This window comes from Suricata suricatta, chromosome 14, assembly GCF_006229205.1.
Source record: "Suricata suricatta isolate VVHF042 chromosome 14, meerkat_22Aug2017_6uvM2_HiC, whole genome shotgun sequence".
Taxonomy (NCBI): domain Eukaryota; kingdom Metazoa; phylum Chordata; class Mammalia; order Carnivora; family Herpestidae; genus Suricata; species Suricata suricatta.
Window position 1 is genome coordinate 4,806,864 of NC_043713.1, and position 9,477 is coordinate 4,816,340.

General features: G+C 36.1%; 1 long non-coding RNA gene across 1 annotated transcript in view; it reads left to right on the plus strand.

The window, feature by feature from the left end:
- LOC115277282 overlaps nt 1-5,323 on the plus strand; it is a 42,685-nt gene extending 37,362 nt beyond the window's left edge. Inside the window, exon 3 of the long non-coding RNA XR_003902346.1 lies at nt 5,008-5,323. This is a non-coding gene — a long non-coding RNA (uncharacterized LOC115277282). The remainder of the gene's footprint in view (nt 1-5,007) is intronic.
- Nucleotides 5,324-9,477: the final 4,154 nt, after the last annotated feature.

The window sequence follows — 9,477 nt, forward strand, 5'->3', positions numbered from 1 at the left end:
TCTCTCTCTCTCTCTCTCTCTCTCTCTCTCTCTCTCTCTCTCTCTCTCTTTCTCACTCTTTCTCTCCTTCTCTCTTTCAAGAATAAATAAAAATTTTTATAAATATATCTATATTTTCCAATAAAAAGAAACAAGATTTTGTGGTCTATAAGAAGTAGTGTACTGAAATGCTTAACGACTGGGTCCCGCCCCACATAACCCACCCCACCCCACGAAGGTCCTATAGGTAGCGGTTGCCAATTGTCAGGGGTAAGTACTCTCACACATGTGTTTTTTGTGATGTGCACATTCTGGTCTGGAAAGCCCCTGCTATCTAGTGTTACATCTGGTCTGTTCCCTAGAAATGGCAGACTTTGAATTTGTTATTTTCATTGCTTGTTATTAGTTGCCCCTGAACCTCAGTGAAATGACTCTTGAGGGGCCAATGTTTCCATGGCAAGAAAGTAATGAGTATCTGGAGTCTCTTAATACACCTGGGATTTCTAACAAAAATCAGTGGTGAGTGAATGTTTAATTTTGTTGAAACAAGTGAAGAGCCCCATCCATTTCCCTGGAGGCAGTAGAGGTGAGAGGAAGGAGGTGGAAGAGTCTGTTTTCCACACGTCATTAGTTTGTGAAGTGTCACGGGTTTGGATTTGAAAACCTTATCCAGATACTTCACTTTGGGTTAAAATATTAACACATATCTAATCCTTTCTTTCTTTCTTTCTTTCTTTCCTTTCTTTCTTTCTTTCTTTCTTTCTTTCTTTCTTTCTTTCTTTCTTTCTTTCTTTCTTTCTTTCTTCTTTCTTTCTTTCTTTCTTTCTTTCTTTCTTTCTTTCTTTCTTTCTTTCTTTCTTTCTTTCTTTCTTTCTTTCTTTCTTTCTTTCTTTCTTTCTTTCTTTCCCCTCTCCCTCTCCATCTGCATCTCCCCTTTCTCCTCTCCCCCTCCCTCTCTCTCCCTCCGTCTCCCTTCCTCTGTCTCTCTCTATCCTTCTCTTCTTTCCTTCCTTTCTTCCTTCCTTCCTTCCTTCCTTCCTTCCTTCCTTCCTTCCTTCCTTTCTTCCTTCTTTCCGTCCTCCTTCCCTCCTTTCATTTCTATAATCTCTATATGCATGTATGTATGTATCTAAAATTTCATTTAGAACAGCCAGTCCTAACAGCTGTTTTGTGTATATTTCATGTATTGATTTGGATCTCTGTTTTCTAATGTTTTGGTACTATTTAGTTTCTGTCACTTGGAGATACCTTACATGTTTGATTTGTTTTACTATTGATATTGCATTTGTTGTTTTTGTCTAGCTGATTTATTAGATATCTTTATTGGGGGTATCTATTTTACTTATTCTCATTACAAATATATTTGAATTTATTTTTGTAATCTTATATATTTCTCTTTTCTATTTGTCATGTGTCCTGTTAGTTTCTACTTTTTCTCTTTTTTTTTAAGCCTCAGATGTATTGATGGTGTGATTCTATGTTTTATTTTAGATTTTTAAGCTCTTTACATTAATTTTTTCAGTGGTTTGAAATTACACATTCTACTATTATTTTTGTGGTCACTCAAATATTTAATACATATTTCTAATTTAGATTTTTATTGCAAGTGCTAAAACAAACTATCATCTCCAACCTCTTTCCAAATAAGACAAAAGTCTTACTTTTTAACCTCCCTGGATATTTCATCTTTTGCTTCCCAATGTAGTTTTGTATAGAAACTTAATTCAGCTTTTTTTTCTAAATATATTTTGATTCATAGGGCAGACAGATCATAAATAGATAGATAGATAGATAGATAGATAGATAGATAGATAGAGGTGATAGGTAGATAGATAGATATTGATAGATATAGATGGTAGATAGATGACAGATAGATATAAATAGATAGAAGATAGATGATAGAATACAGATAGAATGATAGACAATAGATAGATAGAAGATACAGATGAATAGTTAAACACAGACATCTTCAATTCTGATGTTGCTGACAAGAATTCTGATATCCATCTCTAATTTTTGCTGGTCAACCTGCTTTTTTCCTCTAGTTGATGAAATTATATTCTCTAGCTCCTTCCTTAGATTCATTGTGTCTGCTGTTATTTTTACTGTCCCTTCAATTTGGCAAGTATGCTTGATGATTTTTCCAAAATGAAGATTTGTGACTTTCTGTTCTGAGAAACTGAGCCATTATCTCTTCAGAAATTGCCTCTCCAGCCTTCTCTTAGGTATATGTCAGAGCTAGCAGATCTAGCTTCCAGAGCTTGAACTTGCTTTTGGAAAATTTTCATCTCTTGTGTGTGCTCTTTTCATCTCTTAGTTGTATTCCCAGTGACATCTTCCAGTTAGTAGTTCATGTTTCAGTTGTGCTCAGTTTTGTATTCAATGTATACTGTGGTCTCTTTTGCCCAAGAAACATTTTTATTCATAAGAATTTAATAATTTTCTCTTCTTAGTTTTATTTTATAATTCTTAACCTCCGCTTCTGCGTTCATCTTTGGTAACCCAGTATCTTGTTTTTTGTGCACTATTCCTTCTGGTTCTCCTGGAAGGTGTTAAATACACTTCCTCTAAAAGCACATTAAATGCCTCGATTCCTTCTTTTCCTTACTTGCCTGTCTCCAGTTTGTGAAATATGATGCTCAGCCTTTCCCTGGGATTATTAAGAGCAAAGGGTTTTGACGTGATGGCTCTGCAGTGGAAAACTGCAGTGGACCTCTCTGTGGTCACGGCCATGGCCTGCCTAGCAGAGCAGCTCACCTTCTTACAGGGTGACTCATGCTCCCATAAGTCCCGTGTTCCTGGAGCAACGGAACATGGACCATCATCAGCCCACACTAAGGAGAGAGAGCTTGGAACTGGTGTCATGTCTCTTCTTCCACATTTGATTCATTCATGCAAGTAACAGGCAAGCTCTGATTCTATGTGGGAGAATTGTACCAGTGTGGGAAATGAGGAAATCTTTGAAGGGCTTCTTCTGAGTCCCGTTACTGAACAGGAGTGAGTTGACTTCTCCCCATTTGCTGGAATGCAGGTAACTGTCCCTTACTGTATTGCAATGTCATCTCTTGTTTCTTCAGTGAGGTCCAATAATACACACTAATGTACAAAAATCTGTGGTTTTGAACTTCCAAGTAGAAATAATTAATACCTGGATAACTCTCATCATGGAAATGATAGATATATGATCAAAAATTGATTATTTTATATCATATTTAATTTTACTCAAAGACAAAAATCAAACCATGTATTTGGATCTGTGATTATAGAAATCAAATAGGGGGGAAAGAACACTATTCCTGAAGTTAAAAAAGTGTGGGACAGATGTCCCAGATGTGAGATTGCTTAGGCAACTTAATCTTTGTGTTTTTGCTTTTTTCTAACTATAAAATGAAGATATCAGACTTTGGTAGCTCCAAATATTTTCTCCATTGTTAATATCCCATTCAGAAGAGTATTTAGTATCTAACTGATAAATACAAACATTTAATTAAAATATTGTATACATTCTAGTGATCATAATGCTCAAAATACAGATAGGCTTAGGAAGAAAGCAAACCATGTTTTTCTTTTTTCATTTTTAATAATTTCTTTAAAACCTCAATCATTCTACAGCCTCCTGGCATAAATCCAACTACACACACACACACACACACACACACACACACTCATAAGATGTTGTCAAAAAGAGGTCACCCTCATATTCTTTTTTTTAATGTTCTAATAAAAAATTATTTACAATAATCTTATATATCACTCCAGGCTTTGGCTTTTTGATAAACATTAATTCAACCATGGGCCCTGTTTTCTCATTAGAGGCTTTTAAGCTGGAAAAGTATTTTTGTAAATCTGGAGCATAACATGGTAAAGTGATAAAACTAAAAGGTGCTCTATACAGGAAGTAAGAATGACGATATTTGACCCAGGAGAGACCCCAAATGTCTTTCTTTCTACACGAGAAGAACCTCTGTCTAAATTGTACTCAAACTATTAGCAGTTCCTTCTCACCCTGGCTCAGGTACTCCATAACCATTTCTGTTGTTATTATCGACCTCAGGAAGGGGGAACATTCGGAGATGCTGCAGCTGAATAGAATGACTGAATTAGAAAGCATTGGCATGTTGCCAGTGCATGCTGTAACAAAACCAAGAAGACATTAAAGAAGAAAATTGACCATATCTGTGCAAATGGGAAAGTAGAACACTAAAAACCCAGATCAGGGAGACTTTGAACTTAAAAGTATGAAATTTGAATAATAATGGAGAGACTCAGGATTTTGTGCAATTCATGACAACAGTCCTGATATGTGAAAAAGATCAATTCAATACAGATGGTGCCTGACACAAATAGCATCAGTCACTGAAAAGGGATCGTAGTGTTATAAAGAGGAGGATGTCTTAAAACAGCTCAGCTCAAAGACTTCTCTTTTGGTTTTGTCTGGCATAAAGTCTCACTGATTTCTTGGTTAAGAGAGAGGCTGGGTATTAAGTCAGAATAACACTAAATCCTCTTTTTAGATTACTCCATGTATAATTTTGATTCAACCTCTAAAAAGCTCCATTTGGTTCTCCTCTGCAGTGGTCCTTTTATACTAGTAGGTTTATTTTTATAAAAAGGGTCTTTAAAGGTAGGAAGCTGGGGCACCTGGGTGGCTCAGTTGGTTAGGCCTCTGACTTTGGCTCAGGTCAGATCTCACATTCGTGGGTTCAGGCTCTGTGCTAACAGCTAGCTCTGGGCCTGGAGCCTGCTTCTGGTTCTGTGTCTCCTTCTGTCTCTGCCCCTCCCCCTCTCATGCTCTGTCTCTCTCTGTATCAAAAATAAATAAAACACTAAAAAAAAAAAAAAGGGTAGGAAGCTGACACAGTGCACCACTAATCTACAACAGATGTCAACGTTTATTTTTAGAATGAATGAGCTAGAATCTTGATAAAGTGCAATCCACCTTTATTGTCTCACATGTGACATTCGGTTGAATATTTCTAGAATTCTAAATGATTCACAGTGTTTCTAACTATATAATTTTGTTTACAGGTCATTGTTTCTCAAAGTACATCGCCTGGAGTTTTTGTGGAAAATGCAGTTCAGTCAACCAAGCTTCAGAATTCCTAGATGCAAACTAAGGATTGAAAATTAACATTGTGTGAGTTTCTTGTCATCGTCATAGAGTGAGGATGGCATGAAAGTTATAATCTACACGTTTCTTTCATTGAAATCTTTTTTATATCCTCTGGATGTTTATTGAATATCACTATTTATTGGGCATTATGTTAGACATAGCAAATGAGAGGATCCAGTATCTTTCAGTTTTCTCTGCTAAGCAAGTACAGTGAAAAATAAATTACAGATTATTGACATTATATGACTGTAGAAACCTCCTCATCTGCTTAAGTGTTCTCTCTTTTGTCATCAATGATATTGTTAGCTCAATTTTGATTCAAAAACGGGTGATGGATATTGTTAAAAATAATGTACACACATTGACTTTCAAACAATGGAGCAGGTGAGAACATTTAGCATTAGTGTTGACTTTGGAAAACGCCATGTCAGCAAAGCAATTTGATGACAATGCTCTGAAGGAAAAATGATTACAGAGGTTGTCATAAACCTGAATAAATTAGCTATCTAGAAATCACAGTAACTTTAGAAACCTGCCTGATTTGAAGTATGAAATTGAGAGTTGATCCTTGAACTGAAAACAAAGCTATTTTGTTAAATCAATTATTAGTTCGATATTTATATGTGTCTATACTCAGTACTATTTTCCAAAATCATAATTCTGAAACTAAATTTCAGAAATATGACAATCTTAGATGTTTTAACACAAAAAAATACAGGTGAAGTATTAGGAATTATAAGCTAATATCCGACTTCCTAACCTGGCTACGGAAAGTTCTTGGCCATCAATGGGAATTTTTATTTTTTTTAATTTTTTTTATTTTTCATTTTTTTTCATCTTCTTTTTATTTTATTTTTACTTTATAAAGTTTCATATTTTTAACATATGCAATTATTTTCCATCATTTACAATACAGTAGTTACAATGACACTCCAAACAGAAAAGCAAAGTAAAAAATCAAAACACCAACTTCTGTTTCATGTAATTAGACTTACACAGAAATTAGAAGGTTAAGTAACAACTAGTTAATCACCTAATTTCATAGCTATCTGAAGTGGCAATCATTGTATAGCAGCTTATCTATGATACATTCAAGAAAAATGATACAATTTATTACTTGTTCATAAGCTACAACACAGCCTGCTTAATACCTTTCCTTAAATTCAGAATGATCTAGCGTCAAGAAAAGCAAGCAGTTAGTAGTGCTTAAGAAAAATTGATTCAGCATCTAATGGATAGTTGATACCTGTCACAACACAGCATTTTATATACTGTTAAGTGAAACTGCAATACAATCTAAGTTTATTTTGGGACTGTTTGCTGTATCATTGGATTTAATGAAATGTTTAGAGGTGCAGTAGGCATGACTTTGAGTAGATAATGAAAGAAAATGCAAAATGCTAATTGATTCATGATGTGGTTTCATCTTAGCTTGGGCAAACCATGCAGTACTTAATACATAGTAGCAGAGTATTTACTATTGAAGCTTGAAAAAATGTGAGTTCTTTGTGTACAATCTTTCATTTATGCATGTGAGAGGGTTTTCTTTGTTTAATATTTTTGCATTGTAGTACTTGTTTTCCTTGTTGGGGTGTTTGCTTATTTAATACATTCCGTCAAGGACAGAAATGGGAATTTTTAAAAGAGATCTCAGAAACCCTTCTCATGATCAGTTTTGGTGCTACTACATACGGCAAAATGCTGGGGTTGGGATACAATATAAAGAATTGTGTACAGTTCCTTATTAGAGATGGGAACATATGATTATATTTATATCCATCAAAGACGGAGGTAATCTATGACAAAGTTCATGGTACATGTTTAAAACTTAAAAATAGTTACTGAGTTTCTGGGTGTTAAGAGTTATTGCTAAGTCTGAACATAGAGCATTGGCATAAGTAATTACACAGAGGACTGAAAATAATTACAAAAAATTCTAAAAACTCCGGAATAATTGCTCAAAACCAATTTACTCATAGAAAGAGAGACGTTTTAGACAGTTCTAAAATAGTTTTTCTTTTTCTTTTTAATTCCCAGCTAATTGTTTAGAATAGCCGTATTTTTTTCTTTTTTCTTTTTTATTAGATCCAGGTTACAGAACTCCCCTCAGCAAGGTTATAACAAGGTTCTAGACGTGAGAAAGGAAGAAGATGTATTCCTCTCAATATGGTACCTACTTGCATGTGTGGGATTGTGTAGGATTTCAGGGGGCTGTCATCAGCTGCCAACAAGTTTGGAGATGGCTAAGCTGGGATATAAAAATGAGAAGGAGATCATCAGAGACATGAGAATAGAATTACCTAAGGGAACAAGGTGAAGACTGAGAAGAAAGTAGTTTTCTTTGTTTTTCTCATTAGCTCCCACTCCCTCCATCTCTAACACACCCTCATAGGTCTGCTTTTATTCAGAGATAAGGGAAGGTGTGAGGATGGGGAACTATTGGGGAAATTAGAAGAAATCTAGATTTTATTACTTTTTGTGACGTCCTATATCTCTCAGAGAGATGTAGTCCAGTATTCAACTAACTTCAGTGTCACAAGGTTGGTCATAAGGTCAATCAACTGTACAAATATTCTGTGACTAGACGATTTTTATTTTCATTTATATCTTCCTAAAACACTGGGGCAATTGTTCAAGAGAAAGAAGAGGCTGGCCTGAGAATCTAAGGGGTGTGTGCTGCCTTAGGCTGGACGTGTGTGAAGGAACATGGGTTGTGCTAAGCAAAGCCCTACAAGATGGACTGCACTATTTTCTTAAATGAAGCTTTAATCTTCCCATGATTCCTTGTTCCCTATTTTATCATCACAGCCTCCCTTGTCTGAGCTCTGTCCATGTTATTTTTGTTCATTCATTAGTTCTTTCCCTCACCTATTCATTTAGTAAATAACTCTTTCCCTCTCACTCACCATCAAGCACCATGCTCAAAGAAGAGAGACCAAGTGAGACATGATCTCTCCCCTCAAACAGATTACATTCTAACAGATCATGTAATTAATAGAATGAACATAAAATCTGATAGCTAGATGACAGAGTGTGGTGTGTTCTAGCAAAAGAAATAACATGTATCCTTTTTCGATTGAGTCATGTTTTTATTGCTACCCCAAACCTACTTCCCGTCTTTCCTGGTGACATGACCCCAAATTTCCTTCAGTGACCAACCCTCCCCACATCTGTGGATGTCATTTGCGACCGTTCTGACTCAAAACAAGCAGAACATCCCATTTTTATTGGACTGCAATTACTTCTACAATGGTCTTGTCTGTAAGATCACTGTGAGACTTCAAAGAGCATGCACCCTTCAGGAAGAGCCTGGAGCCGTGAAGCCATTACATCCCCAGGGTGACTATGTCCAAGAAAATCTAGTCATGACATGAATTTTGAGGGTGTCTGAGTACTGGACCAAATTGCACTTGAAAACATTGCCACCTTTCCAGTTATGGAAAGACTAAATGACCTTTAGTTTTTACGTGAGTTTTCCTTTGGCATTTCTGCCACATGCAAATGAATGATTCCTAAAACACCTTTGTGGACCATGTGCTCTGTTACTGTCATCCAGCATGCCCCAAGGTGCGCTGCTGCACAAGTACTAGGACTACTCTGGGTCAAAAAGAGTGAAACCAGAAATTATTGATTTTCATACCCAATCAGCTCACCTGGTGATATTTTTCTGAATGTCATTCGAAGTCTTAAAGGCTCCCAGAACAGTTTATGTAGGCAATGTCCAGTCGTTTTGTATACAATTTTTAGAGGTGCTCAGAGATACCGCAGGATTGACTCGGATGGCTTGATTAGACCTGCATAAAGAATAAAGCCCCCCAAAGCTTTGTTTATTCAGAATCTATTCAAGATTTCCTCAATGGCAACGATTCAATGAATGAGTACAGAATGCTTACATGAAAGTAAAAAGGACTCCAGAGGAAGTCCCAGAGAACCAGAGGAAAGCAAAGGTAGAAGGAACATTTGTTCTCCCTTTTTCTTCTTCTCTCTATACATTAACCCCTGCTGTACATTTTGTTAATGTAGACATAGTCGCAGAGAGTTAACTCATAAACCAGAAGAAAGATGGAATGTTAGCATTCCTTGTTTTGAGAGAAGAGGTATTATTTCTCTGACTGTCCTTCCATGCTGTGAATTTACTGGCCAGTAGATAACTAACATCAATTTCATTTCCTATTTTTAATATTTTAATGACTTAAAGTGTGATTTGGAGGTTGGATGCAATTTGAGCAGAAACAAAATGAATTTTGTAGTCCCCCATGTGTATTCAATAACTTAACTTGACACATGAAATGCATGGGAAGACTCCATGCTAATGAGTATATTTGCGAAAATGTCCTGCTCAGTGTCTGTAACAGAGGAAGAGCTGCACCTCCACCTCTGAGTCC